Source organism: Stenella coeruleoalba (assembly GCF_951394435.1).
Source record: "Stenella coeruleoalba genome assembly, chromosome: X".
Lineage (NCBI taxonomy): Eukaryota > Metazoa > Chordata > Mammalia > Artiodactyla > Delphinidae > Stenella > Stenella coeruleoalba.
The window spans coordinates 56,597,657-56,622,790 of NC_137152.1; the positions used below are offsets into that span (position 1 = coordinate 56,597,657).

The 25,134-nt window shown below is 39.9% G+C and overlaps 1 protein-coding gene and 1 long non-coding RNA gene across 3 annotated transcripts in view; one reads left to right on the forward strand and one right to left on the reverse strand.

Moving 5' to 3' along the window:
- Positions 1-25,134, reverse strand: part of HDAC8 (histone deacetylase 8) — a 244,890-nt gene that overhangs the window by 46,889 nt on the left and 172,867 nt on the right. The gene's annotated exons all lie outside the window — the stretch shown is intronic.
- LOC307180951 overlaps positions 7,692-25,134 on the forward strand; it is a 142,285-nt gene continuing 124,842 nt past the window's right edge. The window contains exon 1 of the long non-coding RNA XR_013825834.1: positions 7,692-7,938. This is a non-coding gene — a long non-coding RNA (uncharacterized lncRNA). The remainder of the gene's footprint in view (positions 7,939-25,134) is intronic.

Consider the following 25,134-nt stretch of genomic DNA (forward strand, 5'->3'; position numbering starts at 1 on the left):
ATATATTTATAATTGTTATATTTTCCTGATGCCTGACACTTTTATCATCATAAATGTCCTTCATTGTCTCTAGTAATAGTTTTTGTTTTATAGTCTATTTTGTTTAATATTAGTATGGCCACCCAGCTCTCTTTTGGTTACTGTGTGCATGATATATCTTTTGCAATCTTGAATTTAAAGTATTTCTCTTTATGGACAACATATAGTTGGAGTATGTTTTGTTAATTTATTTTGTAAATTTCTGACTTAATGGGAGTGTTTAATTGATTAACATTTAATGTAATTACTGATGAAGTATGGTTTACATATGCCACATTGCTATTTGCTTTCTACATCTTATACTTTTTTGTTCTTCTATTCCTCCATTACCATCTTTTAAAAACTAAATAGATAACTTCTAGTGTACCATTTAAATTCCCTTGTTACTTTAAATATATTTAAATGTATTACATATAAATATATATGTGTGTATATATGCGTGTAGTTTTTGCCTTAGTGGTTGACCTGGAGATTACAATTAACATCTTAACTTTTAACAATCTAGTTTGGATTAATACCAACTTAACTTCAACATTATGCAAATACTTTGCTATTACTGATATATAGCTCCATTCCTGCACCCCTCCTTTATGCTTTTATTGTCATACAAATTACATCTTTATATATGGCACATTTACCAAAGAAGATTTATAATTATTACTTTATGCAGGTGTGTTTTAAATCATGTAGGAGAAAACAAGTTACAAAGAAAAATAGGCTTGTACTTTTATATGTACCTATGTAGTGACTCTTACTAGTGGTCTTAATTTCTTTATATAGATTCAAATTATTGTCCAGTGTCCTTTCATTTCAGCCTTAAGGATTCCCTTTAGTATTTCTTATAGCATTAAATTCTGTCAGTGTTTATCTGTGTCTCAATTTCCCCTTCATTTTTTAAAAATAAATTTATTTATTTCATTTATTTATTTTTGGCTGCATTGTGTCTTCACTGCTGCATGCAGGCTTTCTCTAGCTGCAGTGAGCAGGGGCTACTCTTTGTTGCAGTGTGCATGCTTCTCACTGTGGTGGCTTCTCTTGTTGTGAGGCATGGGCTCTAGGCATGCAGGCTTCAGTAGTTGTGGCATGTGGGCTCGGTAGTTGTGGCTCGCGGGCTCTAGAGCACAGGCTCAGTAGTTGTGATGCACAGGCTTAGTTGCTCCAGGGCATGTGGGATCTTCCCAGACCAGGGATTGAACCCGTGTCCCCTACATTGGCAGGCAGATTCTTAACCACTGAGCCACCAGGGAAGTCCCTCCCCTTCATTTCTGATGAATAGTTTTGCCAGTTTTAGAATTCTTGGTTGACTTTGTTTTCTTTCAGCACTTTGAATATCTGGTTTCTGGTTTCTGATCAAAAGTCAGTTAATATTATTGAGGATTCCTTGTATGTGATGAGTTTTCTCTTGCTGCCTTCAAGTTCTCTCTTTGTCTTTGTCTTTTGGCAGTTTATGATGTGTTGCAGTGTGGATCTTTTTGTTTTATCCTCCTTTGAGTTTGTTGAGCTTCTTGGATGTGTAGATCAATGTCTTTATCAAATTTGGTAAGTTTTGGGCCATTATTTCTTCAAATACTCTTTTTGTTCCTTTCTCTCTCTTCTCTCCTTCTGGGACTCCCATTATATGTATGTTGGTACACACAGGTGGTACACCTGTGTGATATTGTCACACAGGTCTCTGAAGTTCTGTTCATTTTTCTTCATTATTTTTCCTTTCTGCTCCTTAGACTGGATGATATCAATTGACCTATTTTCAAGTTTACTTCTTTCTTCTGCCTACTCAAATTTGCGGTTGAGCTCCTCTAGTGAATTTTTCATTTCAATTATTTTACTTTTAGACTCCAGAATTTGTGTTTGCTATTTTATTTTATTTTATAACTTTTGCCTCTTTATTGATATTCTTTATTTGGTGAGAAACTGTTCTCATAATTTTCTTTAATTCCTTGTGCATATTTAAAATAGCTGACTTTAAGTCCTTGTTGAGTAAGTCCAATGCCTAGATGTCCTCAGGGACAGTTTATATTGATTAATGTTTTCCCGTATATTGACCATACTTTCTCATTTCTTTGCATGTCTTATAATTTTTGTCGAAAAGTGGACATTTAAAATTACATAATGGTAGGAAAAGAATTTGAAAAAGAATAGATACATGTATATGTATAACTGAATCACTTTGCTGTACATCTGAAACTAACACAACACTGTTACTCAACTCTACTCCAATATAAAATAAAATAATGAGTTAACTCTGGAAATCAGATTCTCTCCCTCCCCAGGGTTTATTGTTAATGCTGGTAGTGTTTGTTTAGTGACTTTTCTGAAATAATTTTGTAAAGTCTATATTCTTGTCAAGTGTGGCTACTGTAGTCTCTATGTGGTTAACTTTTTTTTTTGCCACACTGTGCGGCATGCAGGATCTTAGTTCCCTGACCAGGGATCCAACCTGTGCCCCTTCCAGTGGAAGTGCAGAGTCTTAGCCACTGGACCACCAGGGAGTTCCCTCTACTTGGTTAGCTTAGTGATCAGCTAATGGTTGGACAGGGGTGTCCTTAAATGCCTGGAACTTGTAAGTTTCCCAGTCTTTGCCAAGAGGTTCTGTGTGCATGGTGGGGGCACATCATCAACGTTCAGCCAGGCAGTTGATAACTCTTTACATTTCACTTGTGCACAGCTTGAAGGTCAGCCAGAGGTGAGAGCTTAGGCCTTTCTCAGGTCTCTTCTGAGCACGCACATAGCTCTGGGCATGCACATAGCCCTGGGCATGCATGTGTCCCTCTAGATTCCCAGGAATATGTTGAAGCTTTTCAAAGACCCTATAGACATCTCATTCCCTAGCTTTTCCTTTTGAGTGTTTTGGTTAGCCTACTGTTTGCCCCAACTGTTATCCACTGCCTCAGGCAGCTGTGAAGTCAATCATTTGCCTCTAATTGTTTTTGACAAATGCCCCAGAGGAAAAGTTTTGCACACTGAATGAGCCCTTGAGTCAGGTCTAATAAAGACAGTCTTGCAAGTGGGGTCTTCCAGGGAACCACCAGACAGGTCAAATAATAATTCTCTGGGAATGAGGCTTTGAAGGAGCTCCAACACTGTTCAGCCCCCTCTGGTGGCTGCTAGGCTGATGGTTTTCACCATGATTGTGGGCAGTCAGTTTCCAACGCTACTACCTCTACCTGTTTTAGTAAATAAAGTTTTATTGGAACTCAACCATGCTCATTCATTTATGTATTCTCTAAGGCTGCTTTTGTGCTTACAACAGTAGAGTTGAATAGTGGGACAGAGAGAACATAGGGCTTAAAAGGCCTAAAATATTTACCATCTGGCCCTTTACTGAAAGTTTTCTGACCTCTGCTCTAGACTAATGCTGGTTAGTAGAAATATAATGTGAGCCACATATATAATATATATAATTTAAAAATTTTTGAGTAGCCACATTAAAAAGTAAAAAGAAACAGGTGAAACTAATTTTAGGAACATATGTTATTTAACTCAATATATTCAAAATATTACTTCAATATATAGTCAATATAAAATTATTAGTGAGATATTTTACATTTTTTCTTACTAAGTCTTTGAAACCTGATGTGCATTTTACACTTACAGCACATCTCAATTTGTACTAGCCATGTTCCAGGTGCTAGTGGTTACCATATTGGACAACATAGCTCTAGATCCTTGCTACTCAAAAGTGTGATCCCTGGATAGGCAGCATTGTATCACCTGGGAGCTTGCAAGAAAGGCACAATCTCAGGCTCCACCCTGGACTTACTGAATCAGAATTTGCATTTAACAAGACCTAGGTAATTCACATGCATACTGAAGTTTGAGAAGTAAAGTTCTAATTCACTATACTACCTTTCTTTGGGATTAAAAACCCAGTGTCCTCAAGGTATGATTCTAATAGAAAATGTAACTCTCTGGTCCAGTTGTCATTCTATTCAATAGATCATGGTTGAATTGTCTGAAAATCAGTCACGTAAGGTGACTGTGTGTCAGACGCTATACTTGGCACTGTGGGATTTGCTGAGCTGAAGAGGATATTGTTCCTGCTTTCAGGGAACTTACAACTGCCAAAGGATGCCTGGAGAATAATACAAGAAATCCAGTCTTCCACACTAAATCCTCTAAATAACTTCTCCGTCTCAAACGTAAATGTGGCAACTAGGCACTGGATTGCTCAAGCAGGCATTCAACTCAAGAGGTTCATGGGACAGAAACAAAACAGTTTCACTCCATTTGAAATTGGCTCACGGCAACGGTCTGAAGCAAACACTCAGGCTTTAGGACATGAACTCAATGGGTTCTTCTGAAAGGGTAGCAACCCTGTGTTTGTATAACAGGAAAGTTATAACATTCATCATGTTCAGATTCAGGAACTGTGCACTCAACTCAAGAGAAACCTGACAGTCTGATTTCCAGGTTCCAGTGACTTAGAATAGGAATTCCCATTTAAAGCAAAGAAAATAAGAAAAGAGGAAGTGCCAGTCCTTGTTTCTCTGTGTAGGTGTTGACAAACTATTAAATCATTAGGCTGTCCCTTGCCAGAAGCAGCAGAATAAATCTTGGAAGCTGACAAATGGTCAGCAGCTCTGTGTGTGCCTGCACACTCAGAGGCACACACAAAGGGCACACTGTTTCCCTTGGTTTATCTCCTGGCTGTGTAAATATTTCATGTGACATTTGGATTGGATTCTGAGCTAGTTTCCCACCAAGCTGATGGTTTTTTAATCTGCTTTCATCAGCCTACAATAAACTGTCTAACCTGTCTGCACAGTGCAGTGTACTCTGCCCACTGGCAAACAGAACAAATGGAACCAGGAGATCCCCGACATACTTTTCTCAGATGTCTGAAGGTGAGGAATTGCACCCAAGCTCTGCCCAAGCCAGAAACACAAGCTATGAGGCACTTGCCTCATCCCGTTATACCAGCACCCATGAGACCTTCCCAGACTAGACCAGTGCCAACGGGAGGTCACAACACATAACTTTGGCCTGCCATCCCGTTAAGACAGATCTTTGGCTCAACGTAATTGTGCCACTGCCAAAGATGAGGATGGCCGTAATCTCATTCATTCTGGCTTGTATTCATGCTGGCTTCTCTTCAGTTTCAGATGAATTCCTTTAGTTGTCCAAAATGCAGGAAATGCTGTGATAACCTAAACCACAAATTACTGGTTCAGAAAGCTCCTATATGGTAAGAAAAAAAAAAAGAAAGGAAGTACTGATACACGCTGCAATGTGATGACCCTTGAAAACTATGCTAAGTGAAAGAAGCCAGTGAAAAAAGAACACATATTGTAGAATTCCATTCATAGGAAATGTCCAGAATAGGCAAATCTATAGAGACAGAAAGTAGATTAATTGTTGCTAGGGTTGTGAGGAGAGCAATGCAGATTGACTGCTAGTGGGTATGGGATTTCTTTTAGGGGGGACAAAAATGTTCTGGAATTAGATAGTGGCAATGATTGCACAACTTTGTGAATATACTAAATACCACTGAGTTTCACACTTTAAATGGGTGAATTTTGTGGTATGAGAATTATACCTCGATAAAGCTGTTTTTTAACAAAATTAAGGCTCATTAAATGATTTCTTCCATCTTCTGCCCCCAAGCTCCTATAGACCAATCTTCTTAGCCTTGCTATTCTGTATTCTACTTATAGGAGAAATAAGCAAAAGCAAGACATGCAAGATGGCACTAGGAAAGCTAAAGTATCAGAAGAGTCTATCTACTCTACTGCCACAGTTCTCTACCATCCATCCATCCACCCACCTATCCATCCATTCATCCACTGAAAGTCTGCTATGTACTAGGCACTGAGGATAGATAGAGCATGAGTAAACCCTGCCCTTTCTATTAGGAGCTCATGATAAAAATGTTCTTTTTATTTATTTATTTTTTGGCCATGCCATGCGGCTTGTGGGATTTTAGTTCCCCGACCAGGGATCAAACCTGGGCTCTCATCAGTGAGAGCTCGGAGTCCTAACTGCTGGACTGCCAGGGAATTCCCGATAATGATGTTCTTAACATTGACCATGACACACCCTGGATTCATGAATTGCCTTTTGAATCATCAAAGATTAAAATATGTTAATTGCAATGTTAGTGTTATTCATATTCCAATTGTTTTGGAAACTGGGAATTTACAGATGATACTCTTCTTTAGAAGTTTCAATATCTGAAGTATAAGTTATACTGGGCAATTTATACTAATAGTAAAGCAAAATATTTAAAGAACGAGGAAGGATGCAAACTTCCTGTTTCCCCAAGATGTTGTTAGCAAGAGTACTTAATGAAAATAGCCAAACCAGAAAGGTGACAGCATGTATTTCAAGGTTTCCTCCTTTAAAAGGAATTGCTTTTAAATTTCTGAATCTACAGAATTTCTTAAGAGGTGGCCTTTTCCTTATTGTTTCAAGGTAAATGAAGACGTATATCTGCTGCTAATACTTCTGGTGTTAGTGTGGGGAAAGCTGGTACAAAGGAACTCAATTGTTCATTTCTTCAGGCAGTGTGTCACATGGAGAAATAACAGTTGATCTTTGGAGCCAGGCAGGCCAGGGTTCAAATCCTAGCTCACACTTCTTTTTTTTAACATCTTTATTGGAGCATAATTGCTTTACAATGGTGTGTTAGTTTCTGCTTTATAACAAAGTGAATCAGCTATACATACATATATATCCCCATATCTCCTCCCTCTTGCATCTCCCTCCCACCCCTCTAGGTGGTCACAAAGCACCATTAGCTCACACTTTTAATTCAGGCCTTCATCATCTTTTAGCTTCTCAGCTGTTCTTCCTATCTCTCAAAGTCATCCTTTGTACAGCAGCCCATGTAAACTCTCAAAAATTGGATCTTTTTACTACTCCCTTACTGAAAACCCTTTAGTGATACCACATCTATGATAGGAGGGTCTAAGCTCCTTAGCATGACTCATAAAACACTGGCTTCATAGCCTGGCCTCTAGCTACATCTTCTACCATTCTCCACCTTACATTTTTCACATAGCTATTTGTAGTTGCACATAGAGAGACACACACAGGCACCCACTCCTCTACTCAGGCTGTTATGCTCTCCAAGAACCACTTTCCATCCTTTGGTGCCTGGATAATGGAATCCTTTTTGCATTGGGGGTGGGGCGGCAGCATAGCTGTTATGAGTACATGCTCTCAAGCCAGATGCCAGGGCAAGTCAGGGCCCTGATCTAACCTCTTCCCCTAACTTTGGAAGCTAGATTAAAGGCAGTTGAGGAGATATTGACAATTGTGAAAAGCCCATTAAATTCTAGCATAAGCTACTTAAAATTTTTTATTTAAAAAAATCTGAGTAAGTAATAGATGCATACAGTATAAAATTCCAAAGGTAGGAAACAGTAGTTAGTAAAAGAATAAGTCTTTGTCATGCCCTAGACACCCAGTTACCTTACCAGCATTTTTGTAACTCTTTCAAGAGATAGACTGAATATGTCAGCATAAAAATATACTTTTGACACAGTATGGTAACATACTTTATACATTAGCCTGAATGTGTCCTTTTTATTTAATCATTATCTTGGAGTTCATTTCACAATGACCAAGCCTCTATTGATAAGCATTTAGATTGTTTCTAAATCGTTACAAAACTACTCCTTGAGAATTCTTTCACTATTCTTGCAGTGCCCTGCTCACCAGAAGAGAAATTCTTCTTTTTAAAAAAATTTTTTAATTAAAAAAACATTTATTTATTTCTTTGGCTGCGCCAGGTCTTAGCTGTGGCACGTGGGAATCTTCATTGCAGCATGCAGCTTCGTTAGTTGCGGGATGTGGGATCTTTTTAGTTGCCAGTATGTGGGATCTAGTTCTCTGACCAGGGATCAAACCCGGGCCCCCTACATTGGGAGCACGGAGTCTTAACCACTGGACCACCACGTAAGTCCCTTCTTCTTTTTTTAAAAAAAAATTCAATTCCTTTATATTCTTTTTCATTAAAAATTGCATTTACTGTGATTTTGTTTTCTAATCTCAAAGGTACTACTTTTCATTTGTAGAAAACTTGGAAGACATAAAAAAGCACACAGGAAAAAATCACTCATTTCTAATGCCAGTTATTTTAATGAATGTCCTCTAGTATTTTTTTCTATTCACCTATCTGTACTTTATTTTTATTTATTTTTTTAAAATTTTATTTATTTTTATTTTTATTTTTGGCTGCGTTGGGTCTTCGTTGCTGTGTGCGGGCTTTCTCTGGTTGCGGCATGAGGGGACTACTCTTCATTGTGGTGCACGGGCTTCTCATTGCAGTGGCTTCTCTTATTGTGGAGCACGGGCTCTAGATGTGTGTGCTTCAGTAGTTGTGGCACACGGGCTCAGTAGTTGTGGCACGCGAGCTCTAGAGCACAGGCTCAGTAGTTGTGGTGCAGTCTTCGTTGCTGTGTGTGGGCTTTCTCTGGTTGCGGTCAGTGGGGGCTACTCTTCATTGTGGAGCACGGGCTTCTCACTGCAGTGGCTTCTCTTGTTGTGGAGCACGGGCTCTAGGCACGCAGGCTTCAGTAGTTGTGACACGTGGGTTCAGTAGTTGTGGCACGTGAGCTCTAGAGCGCAGGCTCAGTAGTTGTGGCACATAGGCTTAGTTACTCCTCAGTATGTGGGATCTTCCCGGGCCAGGGCTCAAACCCATGTCTCCTGCATTGGCAGGCAGATTCTTAACCACTGCACCACCAAGGAAGCCCCATATCTGTACTTTATAAAAGGTCTATTCTTATATTTGAGGGGAAAATATGTGATAAAAAATAGTAAAAAAGAATAATAGCTTGCCATGTTTTAGTCACTAAAGCACCTTAAATTTAATGCACACAACAACCTTATGAGGTATGTACTACTCTCATTTTACAAATAGGGAAACTGAGGCACAAAGAACTATCCAGAGTCACACAGCTTAGGAAGTAATACAGCTGGGATCCGAGCCTAGATCCATTGGACCCCAGGTCATACTCTTACTCACTGTATCCTATTGCCTCTGCCAGTCTGCAGTGTCTAGAAAAATTGAAGATAGATAGATCCTATGACCCAGCAATTCCATTTGCAGTTCTGTGCTCTACAGAAACTTGCCCATGTGCCCAAGGAGACAAGTATAAGAATGGTCACTGCAATTGGCTGAATTCAGTGGCAAAAAATCAGGACTGATCCAAAATGTCCATTCAGATGTGAATGGATAAATAAAACAGAAGAGCCATACAACGAGATACAATAGAGCAGTTAAGTGGACTAAACTAGATCTATGTGAATAGATCTCAAAAAAACATTGAATGAAAAAAGCAGGTTGCAAAATGATATGCACGTTATGGTACCTTTTGTGTAAAAAAACCCAAACGTACCACTTACCAACTCCTCCCTTCCCCTGATACCATATCTTATTTCTGATTACTGTGAAAATGGACTGGGAAGATACACATCAAATTCATGATGATAGATGCCTTTGGGGAGTTGGAAGTACAATAGGACTGGGATGAGGGTCACAGAATATTCAACTTATCTGTAAATATTTTTAAGAAAAGACATACAGCTAAGATAAAATCTTAACCAATTTCATTTCTGAATGGTGGGAATATGTGCATTTGTTATATTCTTCTCTGCTACCATACTGTATTTAAAAATAATATTAGCTGATGTTTACTGAGCCCTTACTATGTACCAGGTATAGTTCTAAGTGTTTCACATGGGTTGGTTCATTATATCCTTACAAACACCCTATGAAGTAGGTACTATATTAGCTCCATTTTACAAATGAGGAAATTGAGGCACAGAGAGATTAAATAACTTCCTCAGGTCACACAGTAAGTGATGGGTATATCTGGCTCCAGGAACCATGCTTTTACCCTATTATCACCTTTTCCCTTCTAAGAATTCTCAAAATCTAAAAAAAAAAAGCACAAAATCAAGTTCCTAAATGCTGAAGGAATGCAAAGTGGGAGAATAAACACAACTGTGCCATTGTTACCTTGCCTGCCACCTTCTGTTTGTATGTGCTATCTCAGTCTGGGAGGTGGCGGTGAGGGCTCCACTCTAGCACTAGCTCATAGTAGAACGGCAGGGATCTCTTCCTCACGAGGGAATCAAAACCAAAAATTCCACTCGGCCTCAAAACCAAAACTAAAATAACCAAAATATCGGGCAGAGCAAAATGAGATAGGCCAGTTGGGGGCATTACAGGGCACACACTCAATTTGAGCCTGTGTGTGAACTAGAGTTCACAGGAGTTAGCTAAGCCTAGTTTCTAGACTACAAAATGTTGGGCAGGGAGGAGATGGCAGCTAAGTAGGGTAGAAAAATGAGACTGGGAGGAAAGAGGAAAACCCTTTGGCTTCTTCCTATGGCAGAAGAAAACAGCCATCTGGTGCTTGAGCAGTGGGGTAGTAGGAAAAAGGGGAAGGATGGAGGGGGTGGGCAGGTGTTTCTCTAGCTCTCTTCCTGCTGTAGCCTCTGGTTTTAGTAGAGAAGTCCCCTTACTTCCTGGTGTAAGGGGAAGCAGCTCCCAGGCTCCAACTAAATAATAGGTAGGGAAACGGTGGAGTGGGAGGAGAAGACTGCCCTGCTGGAAAGAGAGTCTGAAGAACAGCAGTGAACAACCCAAACACTGGGAGGCTGTACAGTGCAGTGGGGAAGAGCTTAGACTCCAGAGCCAGCCTGCCTGGGTCTGAATCCTGGATCTGCCACTTATTCATTCTGCCAACTTGGGCAAGCCACCTGTGAAATGGGGCTATAATAGAATTGTTGACACTACAGATGTGCGAATGCATCTAAAGCACTTAGAACAGTGCCAGGCACGTAGTAATCACCCTATGAGTGTTTGCTATTATTATTATCATCATTATATATGAGTACCTACTTGTTTCCAGGCACTGTGGTAGGAATTGCGGATGGAGAGAAGCATCACAGGTTTTGATGTCTTTTTGAAAAAGATACAGTTTTTGCCCTTGCATTTAGTTTAGTTGGAGGAAACAGCTGAGTAAATGAATTACAATGCAATATGATAAGGTCTCAGATAGCTACAGATCTTCCTCAACTTACGATGGGGTTACATCCTGATAAATCCATTGTAAGTTGAAAATACGTTAGGTCAAAAATGCATTTAATACACCTATTGAACATAGCTTAGCCTTGCCTACCTTAACCATGCTCAGAACACTTACATTAACCTACAGTTCGGCAAAACCATCTAACGCAAAGTATATTTTATAATAAAGTGTTAAATATCTCATGTAATTTATTGAATACTGTACTGAAAAACAGAATGGGTGTATGGGTACAGAATGGTTATAAGTGTGTCAGTTGTTTACTCTTGTGATCGCATGGCTGACTGGGAGCTGTGGCTTGCTGCCACTGACCAGCATCACAAGAGACTATTGCACCGCATGTTGCTAGCCTGGGAAAAGATCAAAATTCAAAATTTGAAGTATGGTTTCTACTGATTGTGTATCACCTTCACACCATAATAAAGTTAAAAAATTGTAAATTGAACCATCGTAAGTCAGGGACCGTTAGTATGTGTCAGGTGCTATAGGATCCCAGAGAAAGAAGTGATTGACTATGGAGGGGAGGGGTGGCCTGGGAGGACTTCACAGACAAATGACATGGGAGTTGGAGCTTGAAGGAAGAATAGGATTTTATCAGGCAGTCACGTGGGAGGAGGGACGTTCCTGGTATAGGAATATCTCGGTCAAAGGCATGGCTGGAACCATGTTCAGGGCAGTGGGAAAAACAGATTAGGGTACAATCTAGAAGGATCCTGTGTACTCTACTAAGGGGAATTTTGGATCTGTAAGCTCTGGGAGGGTGAGGATGTGTGTGTGTGTGTGTGTGTGTGTGTGTGCGTGTGTGTGTGTGTGTGTATTTGAAACAGGGGGATAACATGATTAAAGATGCATTGCTCAAAAATAACTGATATGGGAGATTGGTTCAAGATGGTGGAGTAGAAGGACGTGCACTCACTCCCTCTTGCGAGAGCACCAGAATCACAACTAACTGTTGAACAGTCATCGACAGGAAGACAATGGAACTCACCAAAAAAGATACCCCCCATCCAAAGACAAAGGAGAAGCCACAACGAGATGGTAGGAGGGGCGCAATCACAATAAAATCAAATCCCACAACTGCTGGGTGGGTGACTCACAAACTGGAGAATACTTATACCACAGAAGTCCACCCACTGGAGTGAAGGTTCTGAGCCCCACGTCAGGCTTCCCAACCTGGGGATCTGGCAACGGGAGGAGGAATTCCTAGAGAATCAGACTTTGAAGGCTAGTGGGATTTGATTGCAGGACTTTGAAAGGACTGGGGGAAACAGAGACTCGACTCTTGGAGGGCACACACAAAGTAGAGTGAGCATCGAGACCCAGGGGAAGGAGCAGTGACACCATAGGAAACTGAACCAGACCTACCTGCTAGTGTTGGAGGGTCTCCTGCAGAGGCAGGAGGTGGCTGTGGCTCACCATGGGGACAAGGACACTGGCAGCAGAAGTTCTGGGAAGTACTCCTTAGTGCGAGCCCTCCCAGAATCTGCCATTAGCCCCACCAAAGAGCCAGGTAGGCTCCAGTGTTGGGTCACCTCAGGCCAAACAACCAACAGGGAGGGAACCCAGCCCCATGCATCAGCAGACAAACGGATTAAAGTTTTACTGAGCTCTGCCCACCAGAGCAACAGTCAGCTCTACCCACCAACAGTCCCTCCCATTAGGAAGCTTGCACAAGCCTCTTAGACAGCCTCATCCACCAGAGGGCAGACAGCAGAAGCAAGAAGAACTACACTTCTGCAACCTGTGGAAGGAAAACCACATTCACAGAAACATAGACAAAATGAAAAGGCAGAGGACTTTGTACCAGACGAAGGAACAAGATAAAACCCCAGAGAAACAACTAAATGAAGTGGAGATAGGCAACCTTCCAGAAAAAGAATTCAGAATAGTGATAGTGAAGATGATCCAGGACCTCGAAAAAAGAATGGAGGCAAAGATTGAGAAGATGCAAGAAATGTTTCACAAAGCCCCAGAAGAATTAAAGGAGAAACATCTAGAAGAATTAAAGAACAAACAGAAATGACCAATATAGTAACTGAAATGAAAACTACATTAGAAGGAATCAATAGCAGAATAACTGAGGCAGAAGAATGGAGAAGTGACCTGGAAGACAGAATGGTGGAATTCACTGCTGCGGAACAGAATAAAGAAAAAAGAATGAAAAAAAATGAAGACAGCCTGGGAGACCTGAAGACCTGAAGACCTCTGGGACAACATTAAACGCAATAACATTCACATGATAGGGGTCCCAGGAGGAGAAGAGAGAGAGAAAGCACCCGAGAAAATATTTGAAGAGATTATAGCCGAAAACTTCCCTAACATGGGAAGGGAAATAGCCACCCAAGTCCAGGAAGCACAGAGTCCCAGACAGGCTAGACCCAAGGAGAAACATGCCGAGACACATAGTAATCAAATTGACAAAAATTAAACACAAAGAAAAATTATTGAAAGTACCATGGGAAAAATGACAAATAACATACAACGGAACTCCCATAAGGTTAACAGCTGATTTCTCAGCAGAAACTAACTCTACAAGCCAGAAGGGAGTGGCATGATATATTTAAAGTAATGAAAGGGAAGAACCTACAACCAAGATTACTCTACAGGGCAAGGATCTCATTCAGATTCGATGGAGAAATCAAAAGCTTTACAGACACACAAAGGCTAAGAGAATTCACTATGACCAAACAAGCTCTACAAGAAATGCTAGGAACTTCTCTAAGTGGGAAACACAGAGAAGAAAAGGACCTACAAAAACAAACCCATAACAATTAACAAAATGGTAATAGGAACATACATATTGATAATTACCTTAAACGTGAATGGATTTAATGCTCCAACCAAAAGATACAGGCTCACTGAATGGATACAAAAACAAGACCCATATATATGCTGTCTACAACAGGCCCGCTTCAGACCTAGGGACACATACAGACTGAAAGTGAAGGGATGGGAAAAGATATTCCATGCAAATGGAAATCAAAAGAAAGCTGGAGTAGCACTACTCATACCAGATAAAATAGACTTTAAAATAAAGAATGTTACAAGAGACAAGGAAGGACACTACATAATGATCAAGAGATCAATCCAAGAAGAAGATATAACAATTATAAATATATATGCACCCAACATAGGAGCACTTCAATACATAAGGCAACTGCTAACAGCTCTAAAAGAGGAAATCGACAGTAACACAATAGTAGTGGGGAACTTTAACAGCTCAATTACACCAATGGACAGATCATCCAAAATGAAAATTAATAAGGAAACATAAGCTTTAAATGACACAATAGACCAGATAGATTTAATTGATACTTATAGGACATTCCATCCAAAAACAGCAGATTACACTTTCTTCTCAAGTGCACATGGAACATTCTCCAAGATAGATCACATCTTGGGTCACAAATCAAGCCTCAGTAAATTTAAGAAAACTGAAATCATATCAATCATCTTTTCCGACCACAATGCTATGAGATTAGAAATCAATTACAGGGAAAAAAACGTAAAAAAAAGAAACACATGGAGGCTAAACAATACCTTACTAAATAACCAAGAAATCACTGAAGAAATCAAAGAGGAAATAAAAAAAAAAAACCTAGAGACAAATTACAACAAAAACACGACGATCCAAAACCTATGGGATGCAGCAAAAACAGTTCTAAGAGGGACGTTTATAGCAATACAAGCTTACCTCAAGAAACAAGAAAAATCTCAAATAAACAATCTAACTTTACACCTAAAGGAACTAGAGAAAGAGAACAAACAAAACCCAAAGTTAGTATAAGGAAAGAAATCATGAAGTAGAAATAAAAAAACAATAGCAAAGATCAATAAAACTAAAAGCTAAAACTAAAAGCTGGTTCTTTGAGAAGATAAACAAAATTGATAAACCTTTAGCCAGACTCATCAAGAAAAAGAGGGAGAGGACTCAAACTAATAAAATTAGAAATGAAAAAGGAGAAGTTACAATGGACACCGCAGAAATACAAAGCATCACAAGAGACTACTACAAGCAACTCTATGCCAATAAAATAGACAACCTGGAAGAAATGGACAAATTCTTAGAAAGGTATAACCTTCCAAGACTGAACCAGGAAGAAATAGAAAATACGAACAGACCAATCACAAGTAGTGAAATTGGAACTGTGATTAAAAATCTTCCAACAAACAGAAGTTCAGGACCAGATGGCTTCACAGGTGAATTCTATCAAACATTCAGAGAAGAGCTAACACCCATCCTTCTCAAACTCTTCCAAAAAATTTCAGAGGAAGGAACACTCCCAAACTCATTCTATGAGGCCACAATTACCCTGATACCAAAGCCAGACAAAGATACTACAAAAAAAGAAAATTACAGACCAATATCCCTGATGAATATAGAAGCAAAAATCCTCAACAAAATACTAGCAAACAGAATCCAACAGCACATTGAAAGGATCATACACCATGATCAAGTGGGATTTTTTCCAGGGAGTAAGGATTCTTCAATATATACAAATCAATCAATGTGATACACCATATTAAAAAACTGAAGAATAAAAACCATATGATCATCTCAATAGATGCAGAAAAAGCTTTTGACAAAATTCAACACCCATTTATGAGAAAAACTCTCCAGAAAGTGGGCATAGAGGGAACCTACCTCAACATAATAAAGGCCATATATGACAAACCCACAGCAAACATCATTCTCAATGGTGAAAAACTGAAAGCATTACCTCTAAGATCAGGAACAAGACAAGGATGTCCACTCTCACCACTATTATTCAACATAGTTTTGGAAGTCCTAGCCATGGCAATCAGAGAAGAAAAAGAAATAAAAGGAATACAAATTGGAAAAGAAGAAGTAAAACGGTCACTGTTTGCAGATGACATGATACTATATATAGAGAATCCTAAAGATGCCACCAGGAAACTACTAGAGGTAATCAATGAATTTGGTGAAGTTGCAGGATACAAAATTAATGCACAGAAATCTCTTGCATTCCTATACACTAATGATGAAAAATCTGAAACAGAAATTAAGGAAACACTCCCATTTACCATTGCAACATAAAGAATAAAATACCTAGGAATAAACCTACCTAGGGAGAAAAAAGAACTGTATGCAGAAAACTATAGGACACTGATGAAAGAAATTAAAGATGATACCAACAGATGGAGAGATATACCATGTTCCTGGACTGGAAGAATGGATATTGTGAAAATGACTATACCACCCAAAGCAATCTACAGATTCAATGCAATCCCTATCAAATTACCAGTGGCATTTTTTACAGAACTAAAACAAAAAAATCTTAAAATTTGTATGGAGACACAAAAGACCCCGAATAGCCAAAGCAGTCTTGAGGGAAACAAATGGAGCTGGAGGAATCAGACTCCCTGACTTCAGAATATACTACAAAGCTACAGTAATCGAGACAATATCGTACTGGCACAAAAACAGAAATATAGATCAATGGAACAGGATGGAAATCCCAGAGATAAACCCACACCTATGGTCAACTAATCTACAACAAAGGAGGCAAGGATACACAATGGAGAAAAGACAGCCTCTTCAAGAAGTGGTGCTGGGAAAACTGGACAGCTACATGTAAAAGAATGAAATTAGAACACTCCCTAACACCATACACAAAAATAAACTCAAAATGGATTAGAGAGTTAAATGTAAGACTGGACACTATAAAACTCTTAGAGGAAAACATAGGAAGAACACTCTGATGTAAATCACAGCAAGATCTTTTTTGATTCACCTCCTAGAGTAATGGAAATAAAAGCAAAAATAAACAAATGGGGCCTAATGAAACTTGAAAGCTTTTGCAAAGCAAAGGAAACTACAAACAAGATGAAAGGACAACCCTCAGAATGGCAGAAAATATTTGCAAATGAATCAACGGACAAAGGATTAATCTCCAAAATATATAAACAGGTCATGCAGCTCAATATTAAAAAAACAAACAACCCAATAAAAAAATGGGCAGAAGACCTAAATAGACATTTTTCCACAGAAGATATACAGATGGCTAAGAAGCACATGAAAAGCTGCTCAACATCACTAATTCTTAGAGAAATGCAAATCAAAACTACAATGAGGTATCACCTCACACCAGTTGGAATGGGCATCATCAGAAAATCTACAAACAACAAATGCTGGAGAGGGTGTGGAGAAAAGGGAACCCTCCTGCACTGTTGTTGGGAATGTAAATTGATACAGCCACTATAGAGAACAGTATGGAGGTTCCTTAAAAAACTAAAAATAAAATTACCATATGACCCAGCAATCCCATTACTGGGCATATACCCAGAGAAAACCATAATTCAAAAAGACACATGCACCCCAATGTTCATTGCGGCACTATTTATAATAGCCAGGTCATGGAAGCAACCTAAATGCTCATCGACAGATGAATGGATAAAGTAGATGTGGTACATATATACAATGGAATATTACTCAGACATAAAAAGGAATGAAATTGGGTCATTTGTAGAGACGTGGATGGATCTAGAGACTGTCATACAGAGTGAAGTAAGTCAGAAAGAGAAAAACAAATATCATATGTTAATGCATATTTATGGAACCTAGAAAAATAGTACAGATGAACCAGTTTGCAGGGCAGAAATAGAGATACAGATGTAGAGAACAAACGTGTGGTCACCAAGGGGGGAATGTGGCGGGGGGGGGGGTGGTGGTGGTGGGATGAATTGGGAGATTAGGATTGACATATATACACTAATATGTATAAAATAGATAACTAATAAGAACCTGCTGTATAAAAAAAATAAAGAAAATAAAATTCAAAAATTCAAAATAAAACTGATATGAAACACACACACATAACACACTGCTACAGGCTAAATTCAACATGTTTTGAACCCTTAACCTTCAATGTGACAATATGTAGAATAAGGAAATAATTAAGTTTATAGGGGTAAGGCCCTGATCCCATAGGATTAGTGCCCTTATAAGAAGAGACATCAGAGCTTGATCCCATTCTCTCTCTCCCTCCCGCATTCCCCCTCTCTTTTCCTCTCTTTCCTTCTCCCTCTCCCTGTTCCTTTCCCCTCTTTGTGCATGTACTGAGGAAAGGCAATGTGTGGACACAGCAAGAAAGTGGCTGTCTGCAAGCCAGGAAGAAAGTTCTTTCCAGGAACTGACCCTGCTGGACTTTGATCTGGGACAACTAGCCTCCAGAACTGTGAGAAAATAAATTTCTATTGTTTAAGTTACCCAGTCTGTGGGATTTTGTTATAGCAGCCAGAGAAGACTAATACATACATGTGCACATCTTGGTTTTCCCTTGCTTAAGACACTTCAACAGCTGCCCATTACTTGGTGCTCTTAAGTCTTAAGTCTTTGCCATGGCCTACAAGGTCCTATAATAACCAGTTCCATGATTATCTCTCCAACTTCACCTACTCTCCCTGGACTTCCCAGCTCTGGCCTTACTGCCTCTCATTCAGTTCTTCAAAGAAGCACTGCTCTATTCTCTCCTAGGGCCTTCACACATGGTGTTTCCTCTGCCAGGAAAGCTCTTCTTCCAAGATCTTGCCTTGTTGCCTCTACTTGGTCTTCAGAGCTCAGCTTTAATCTCATTGCAGTGAATCTGATGCTTCCCAAGATTAGAGAACCTTTTCATGTCATATGCTCTCAACTTCCTCTACTTCTACTTGGTAGCACTCATCTCAGTTGGATTTAAATAATTAATTTCGTAAGTGAGTTTTAAATGTTGTCCCCGTGGCTGAAATATAAGCACCTAAAGGCAGGATTCACACCCAGCTTCTTAAGCACTGGATTCCCGAGTGTGTAGCACAGAGTAAGCATGCTACTTGTTGAATGAATGAATGAGTGAATGAGACTATTGCAATAGTACAGGCAGGAGTTGATATGGGTACAAACCATAGCAGTGACACTACAGTGACTAGGATACACCTTGTTTAAAAAAAAGCCTTAATGACTACACTATGCATTAACATTTTGAAATGTTAGTAGTGTTAGTAAAAATTTTAATTAAACAAAGAGAAGTCATGCCCTCATGGTTATAACACTTAGTGCTATAGACTGAACTGGGTCCCTCCCAAATTCATATGTTGAAGTCCTAATCCCCTTGTGTGACTGTACTTGGAGATGGAGTCTTTGGCAGATAATTATGTTTATATGAAGTCATGAAGGTGGAGCCCTCATGATGGGATTAGTCCCCTTATAAGAAGAGACACCAGCGAGCTTACTCTCTCTCCCTCCCATGTGAGGACACAGAGAGAAGGCAGCCATCTATGAACCAGGAAGAGAGCACTCATCAGAAACCTACCATGCTGGCATCTTGATCTTGGACTTCTAGCCTCTAGACTGTGAGAAAATAATTTCTGTTATTTAAGCTACCCAGTCTATGGTATTTTGTTATGGCAATCCAAGCTGACTGATACACTTAATATTGGCTATAGTACTGGTCCTTATTTATATGCCATCTTAAGCAATTTTTCTCTAATTGTTTGTTGGGTATAGCTTCTGCCTCCCCACTAGGCTATAACTTCCTATAAGTCATAGATCATGTCTTTTAAATCACCAGAAGCACCTACAACCACGTTGGGCACATGGTGGTAGTCAAAAAATCCCTATAGAAGGATACAACTGCACAAGGAGAGATGCTGAGTGTTCATAGCTAGAAAAGGACACTGAGACTCTGGAATTAGTGTCAGCTTTGTCACAGATGTCCTAAGTGTCTCTAAACAAATTAGCATATTTCTTCCTTTCTATCCATTTGCTTCTTCAGCTGTGGTATTTCTTCCTTCCCTTATGGAGTTTTGGTGAGACTTAAATATAAGCCAGTATTTTCAGACCCTTTGTAAGGAAGTGGAGAGACTAGGTTTCTGAGTCAGAAAAACTTGGGTTCAAAATCTAGTTTTCTCACTTACTAACATGGATTGGAGCACCAACCTTGTGTGAGGTGCTTCATACACATGGACTCCTTCAGTCTTCACAATCACATTGCATAGTGCGTATGAGAAAACTGAGCTTCTGAGACACTGGGTAAATTACCCAGGTCCCACTGCTAGTTAGAGGATCAGAATCCCAAACTGGCTCAAAATCCCACATTCTTTCTACCATACTACAGGCTCCAAAAGAGGATAAAGGTTAACGTCTAGAAAGAATAACCTCCTACACTGGATTTCATGACTCCATTCAACAGGGACAAAAGTTTTTGCTTTTCTTTGGGAAAACAGGAAGCTGCCACCTTAATATTTAAGTAATGTAGTAGGGCCAGTTGGAATCAGATTTTCAAAAGGACTATGACCCAAAAGAGGATACGAGCCATTTCACTAGCCTTAGGGCGCCATGGGGGCAGGGATGCGGTTGTCTTATTTACTTCTGTATTATTAGAACCCAGCACTGTGCCTGGCTCTAGGAAGCACTCAATGACTATTTGTGGAAAGTATTTACCTAGTGCAATGGAGGGGCTGAGAGAGAGTACATTCTGTGGCCTGGTATTGTGGCTTCTAGAAAGGTGTAGCTATAGAGATTAGGCCTGAAAGAGCCAGTCACATGGCTGCTAAGGTTTGGAACTGAAGTATTTTTCTCATACATTTTAGATTCACGATGAAACAAGATTCCCTGGTGGGAATTTTCCCAAAGACTGGATCCAGACACCCAATAAAAGGGTTACAAGTGTACTTGCATATAATTTGCAAATGGTTTATATCTAACTACATTCTCTGTCATCTATTCCCTGGTAATTTTCAAGGCAAAAATTTATTGCTATCCTAAAGATTATTGCTTTTTTAAATTTATTTATTTATTTTTTGCGGTATGCGGGCCTCTCACTGTTGTGGCCTCTCCCGTTGCGGAGCACAGGCTCTGGATGCGCAGGCTCAGTGGCCATGGCTCACGGGCCCAGCCGCTCCGCAGCATGTGGGATCTTCCTGCACCAGGGCACAAACCCGTGTCCCCAGCATCAGCAGGCAGACTCTCAACCACTGCGCCACCAGGGAAGCCCGTATTGCATAATTTATAAAAATAATAAAAATTTATCTTCTCTTTCTTAAGCAAAAAAGAATAGACAGTACCACGTTACGCTGTCAAGGCTGTTCAGTGCAGACAAGTCACATCTTTATTACTGCCATATAAATTGTTTGATCAATCATGTTTAGGTTCTATTATAAAATTTAAAATGTGAGGTGTACCTGTCCATATTAGCTATTATCACTACTGTTTCTAGTATAGCAATCCCCTATGTCATCAACACGAGCACTGCCCCATTCAAAAGGCATTTTGGAGGGATTTCAATTAGATAGAGGCCCTCCAAGTAGAAATCTGTGTTACTGAGGTTTCAAAGCAAGGGCAGTTTTCCCTACCACTCACCAACACAATTAAGGTTCAGTTGCAGAGACATACTTCTCAAGGGTAGAGGAGGCTGAGGTGACAGAGAGCAGAACTATGAACATCCATTCCTAAGTCACAGGCAGAAGTTTTGCTCTGTAAGCTGATTCTTGATAGAGTAGCAATTTATAAATGGAAAGAGATATGGGATTTATCATTCAGTAAGCATTGATTGAGGGCCTGCTATGTGCAAGATACTACATAAGCATCACAGCTTAATAAGGAGAACTTTCAAATCTATCAGGTCTTTTCTTGTCATTACCTTAAAATATCATGTCCTGTATTTAAAAATGGCAATGTAATCATGAGAAAAAAAATCCAAGCTCAACATCAGTACAACTTACATTTGCCCTCTCAAGTGATGATAAAAAGAACTGTCTAATGTGCTTTAACAAGATTTTGCACATGCTGTTCCCTCTGCTTGGAATTCTCTTTCCCCCTCTCCTGTCTGCCTGGTGAAATCCTACCCATCCTTCAGGATATCAACTGAAATATCATCTCCTTGGTGAGCCCTTCTGATGTCCTCCTGAGAGAATCATTCCTTTCTCTACACTCACAAAGCTCTTTGCATAGAACTTCTACTCTCATACTCCATTGTAATTTTTTCTTTCTCACACTGTACTCTGAGCTCCATAAGTCAGGGAACACCTCTGATTCATCTTGGTATCCCCAGCACAATGCCTGCATATAGTAGTCAGTAAATGATTGATGAAATTCCCTGACCACTTTGGAAAATAAATCTAGTAACACATTACAGAGAGTGTTACAGAAACCTAACAAGGCTTTGCACATAGTATGTGCTTAATGAAGGAAGGTTTGCTGACATTGAATGTGGTACAAATGGTGCTTCTCTTAGGTCAAGGCTATAGACAGCAATTCTTGCTAGCCCCTTTATGGCGCCACATAGCAGGCACAAGCCCTTCACAGACAGACATCCTTGTGATGTTCCAGTCACTGAATGGTACATGTGCCCCAAACCATCACCCCCACTGGCTTGCCAGAGGGCATGAAATGGTCCATTATTAGTTACTTCTTGGGGTTAAGGCATTTGCTACAGAAGTTCCCTGCTGGATTGCTTTCAGACAGAGGAAAAATTCATCAGAAGCCACCTGAAAGATTTTGCACCTCTTAGAAGACCTGTAGATCATTCATGCCCCTCTCCTTCTAATTACAATCTGCAGTCCAGAGAAAATTCAGAACACAGGAAAAGGTCCTTAAAGAGTCGAGATCTCACACAGCTTAAATTGTACCTTATAATCACAGTAGACAACCCCTGTCAGCTTAGAGTTACAAATTTTGCTGTTTACAAAGTCCTGTGAGGCACAAATCTAAAGAAGGTAAAAAACCACAAAAACCGAGTCAACATTATTAACCTTTTTTGTATCAAAGCACTAAAAATGTCTAAACTTTGGCTTTTAATCATAGCCATTTGCAAAATCCTACTAATTTTTCTCTGGTTGTTGGGGAATAAAACCCTTTTTCTGTTTCTGATGACGGTTGTGTAGAAGGAAACTCACTTTATAGTTTGCAAATGCTACTTTCATTGGAAATACACCTATCTTGTAGACCTTTAGTATATAATCACCAAATATCAATACTATATATATATATTTTTTGGTCAATACAGGCACAAAATGGTCAATCACTCCTGTGTTACCTAGAAACCAGTTAGGCCAACTCCACATTTTCTGAGCATTCTAGTTAAGAGTAACTGAGGGGACTTCCCTGGCGGTCCACTGGTTAGGACTCTGTGCTTCCACTGCAGGGGGCACGGTTTCCACCCCTGGTCAGGGAACTAAGATACTGTATGCCACACGGCATGGCCAAAAAAAAAAAAAAATTGAGATCATCTTTCCCTAATTTTGAAAATCAGGAGGTTTTGTGACTCATTGATTACTTAGGGAGTTCTTATTCAGCATTGGTAGTTGAACATATTAAGTAGAAGGCCAAAGCTAAACTCTGTTGTATTTAGCTGGAACAAAGACCAGTCTTGCTTTCAAATCTGTGTTAGCACTGTTTGAACAGTAAAATAATCAAAAGCCCAGAGATAAGCCAAGTTTCTCAGCATAATCCTCTTCCACGTCTGTTAGCTTGGGGAGGGATGGGTGAGAGACGGACAATGCCAACACAAATGGAAGTGTACAGTGAAGAAAGAAAAGGAGGGCCAGAACAGTGGGTGAAAAGTTAACTTACTTCACTTAGACCACCATATGAAAACCAGATGTGTCGAAAATGTTGGATGAGAAAAACTGGTGTTACTGATATAGCGTGAACAAACCCTTTGTGCTTTCCTCCCAACACAGTATCATTACAGGGTGCCAGAGGTGTCATTTTATTTCATTTCACATGTAGCACATTCTCAACAAGTTAAACCGTTTCTAATCTTGTGTAATTAGATAGGTCTCGCTACATCCCTCAGTTGAAGGATTTTATAGGCTGCCTTGTTCTGTCTCCTTTTTGTGACAGCTTCTTTGGGGCTGGAAACTAACATTTGCTAACATTTCTTCCCTTCTGGCACCTGTCAGCTGGATGGGCTCTGGGAAAAGGAGGATGGGGAGGGAAGGAATGCAACCTTCCTCCCCCCCACACACACCACTGCCCTGGTATTAGAGCCATCTTTGTCTCTACATAGGGATTACTCTGTTCTGGAAAGTGCTGTTAAGTACACACTCAAAATAAACAATGGGCAGATGGGTGAATGGAATGATAAAGTTCTTGTTTTTTAATTTAATTTTATTACAAATTTCAAGTTCCTTTGTTTACTAAATATAGAGTCTGGGTGAGGTTCTAGCCAGAGATGGAAGTCCTTTAATACAGTCCAAGGAGTCACCAGTCCATGAAGTGGATGGGCCTTGGCTCTTTGATCTTACCATCTGGTCACTGTAGGCAGAGCCTCCCACTGGAGACAGCGACCACGGCACGACTGCCTTCTCTCCACCTCAAAGCAAAGTTGTGAGGAGTCATCAGATATTTGACATTGGAATAAAAGGCTATACGAACACCAGGGCTTTTACTTCAATGCAGGAATAATAATAGCATCTTGAAATTGAGAGTTTTTCCTTCAAGAAGCTTTAAAGCTATCTCCCCACCAAAAGCTTTCTTAGGGTCATTCCTTGACCATTCTATGACGTCTTTGTGAGGTTGCTGGCTGGCAAATGCTCTCCATGTGTAGACTAGGAAATCCAGAATTAAGGCCTATTTATGCTTCTATGCCTTGGGACTTGTGCATGATTGATTATATGCAGGGCCTGACCTCTCACCACAAAATTCTGTGGTTTTTGTCCAATAATGAGAAAAGACAACTGAAGGAGTGCAGTATACAAGAGAATGGGTGAGTGACAGGGCCACCTGACGTCCCCTGGTACTTTACAGTTTATAAATCGCTTTCAGAGTGGTCCTTTCATGGAGAGGCAGTGTACACTCCTATTTCACCAAAGCAACTGGACTGCAGAAATAAGAGCCAGGGTGCTGGCACAGTCCTGGAGGCCCTAGATTTCTCACGCTGGGGGTGGGGCAGTGTGTGGGTAAGCACTTTGCCTTCCAGGAATAGTACTGCTCTGAGACTCCTCTGTAGACTGACTGGAACGGAGATTAAGCCCAGGGTTCTCTTTGCATTCCATTTAGCAGTTTGCTCATGCTTTTACTACAGATCAGCCTCAAGAATTCTTCTGCCAGCTG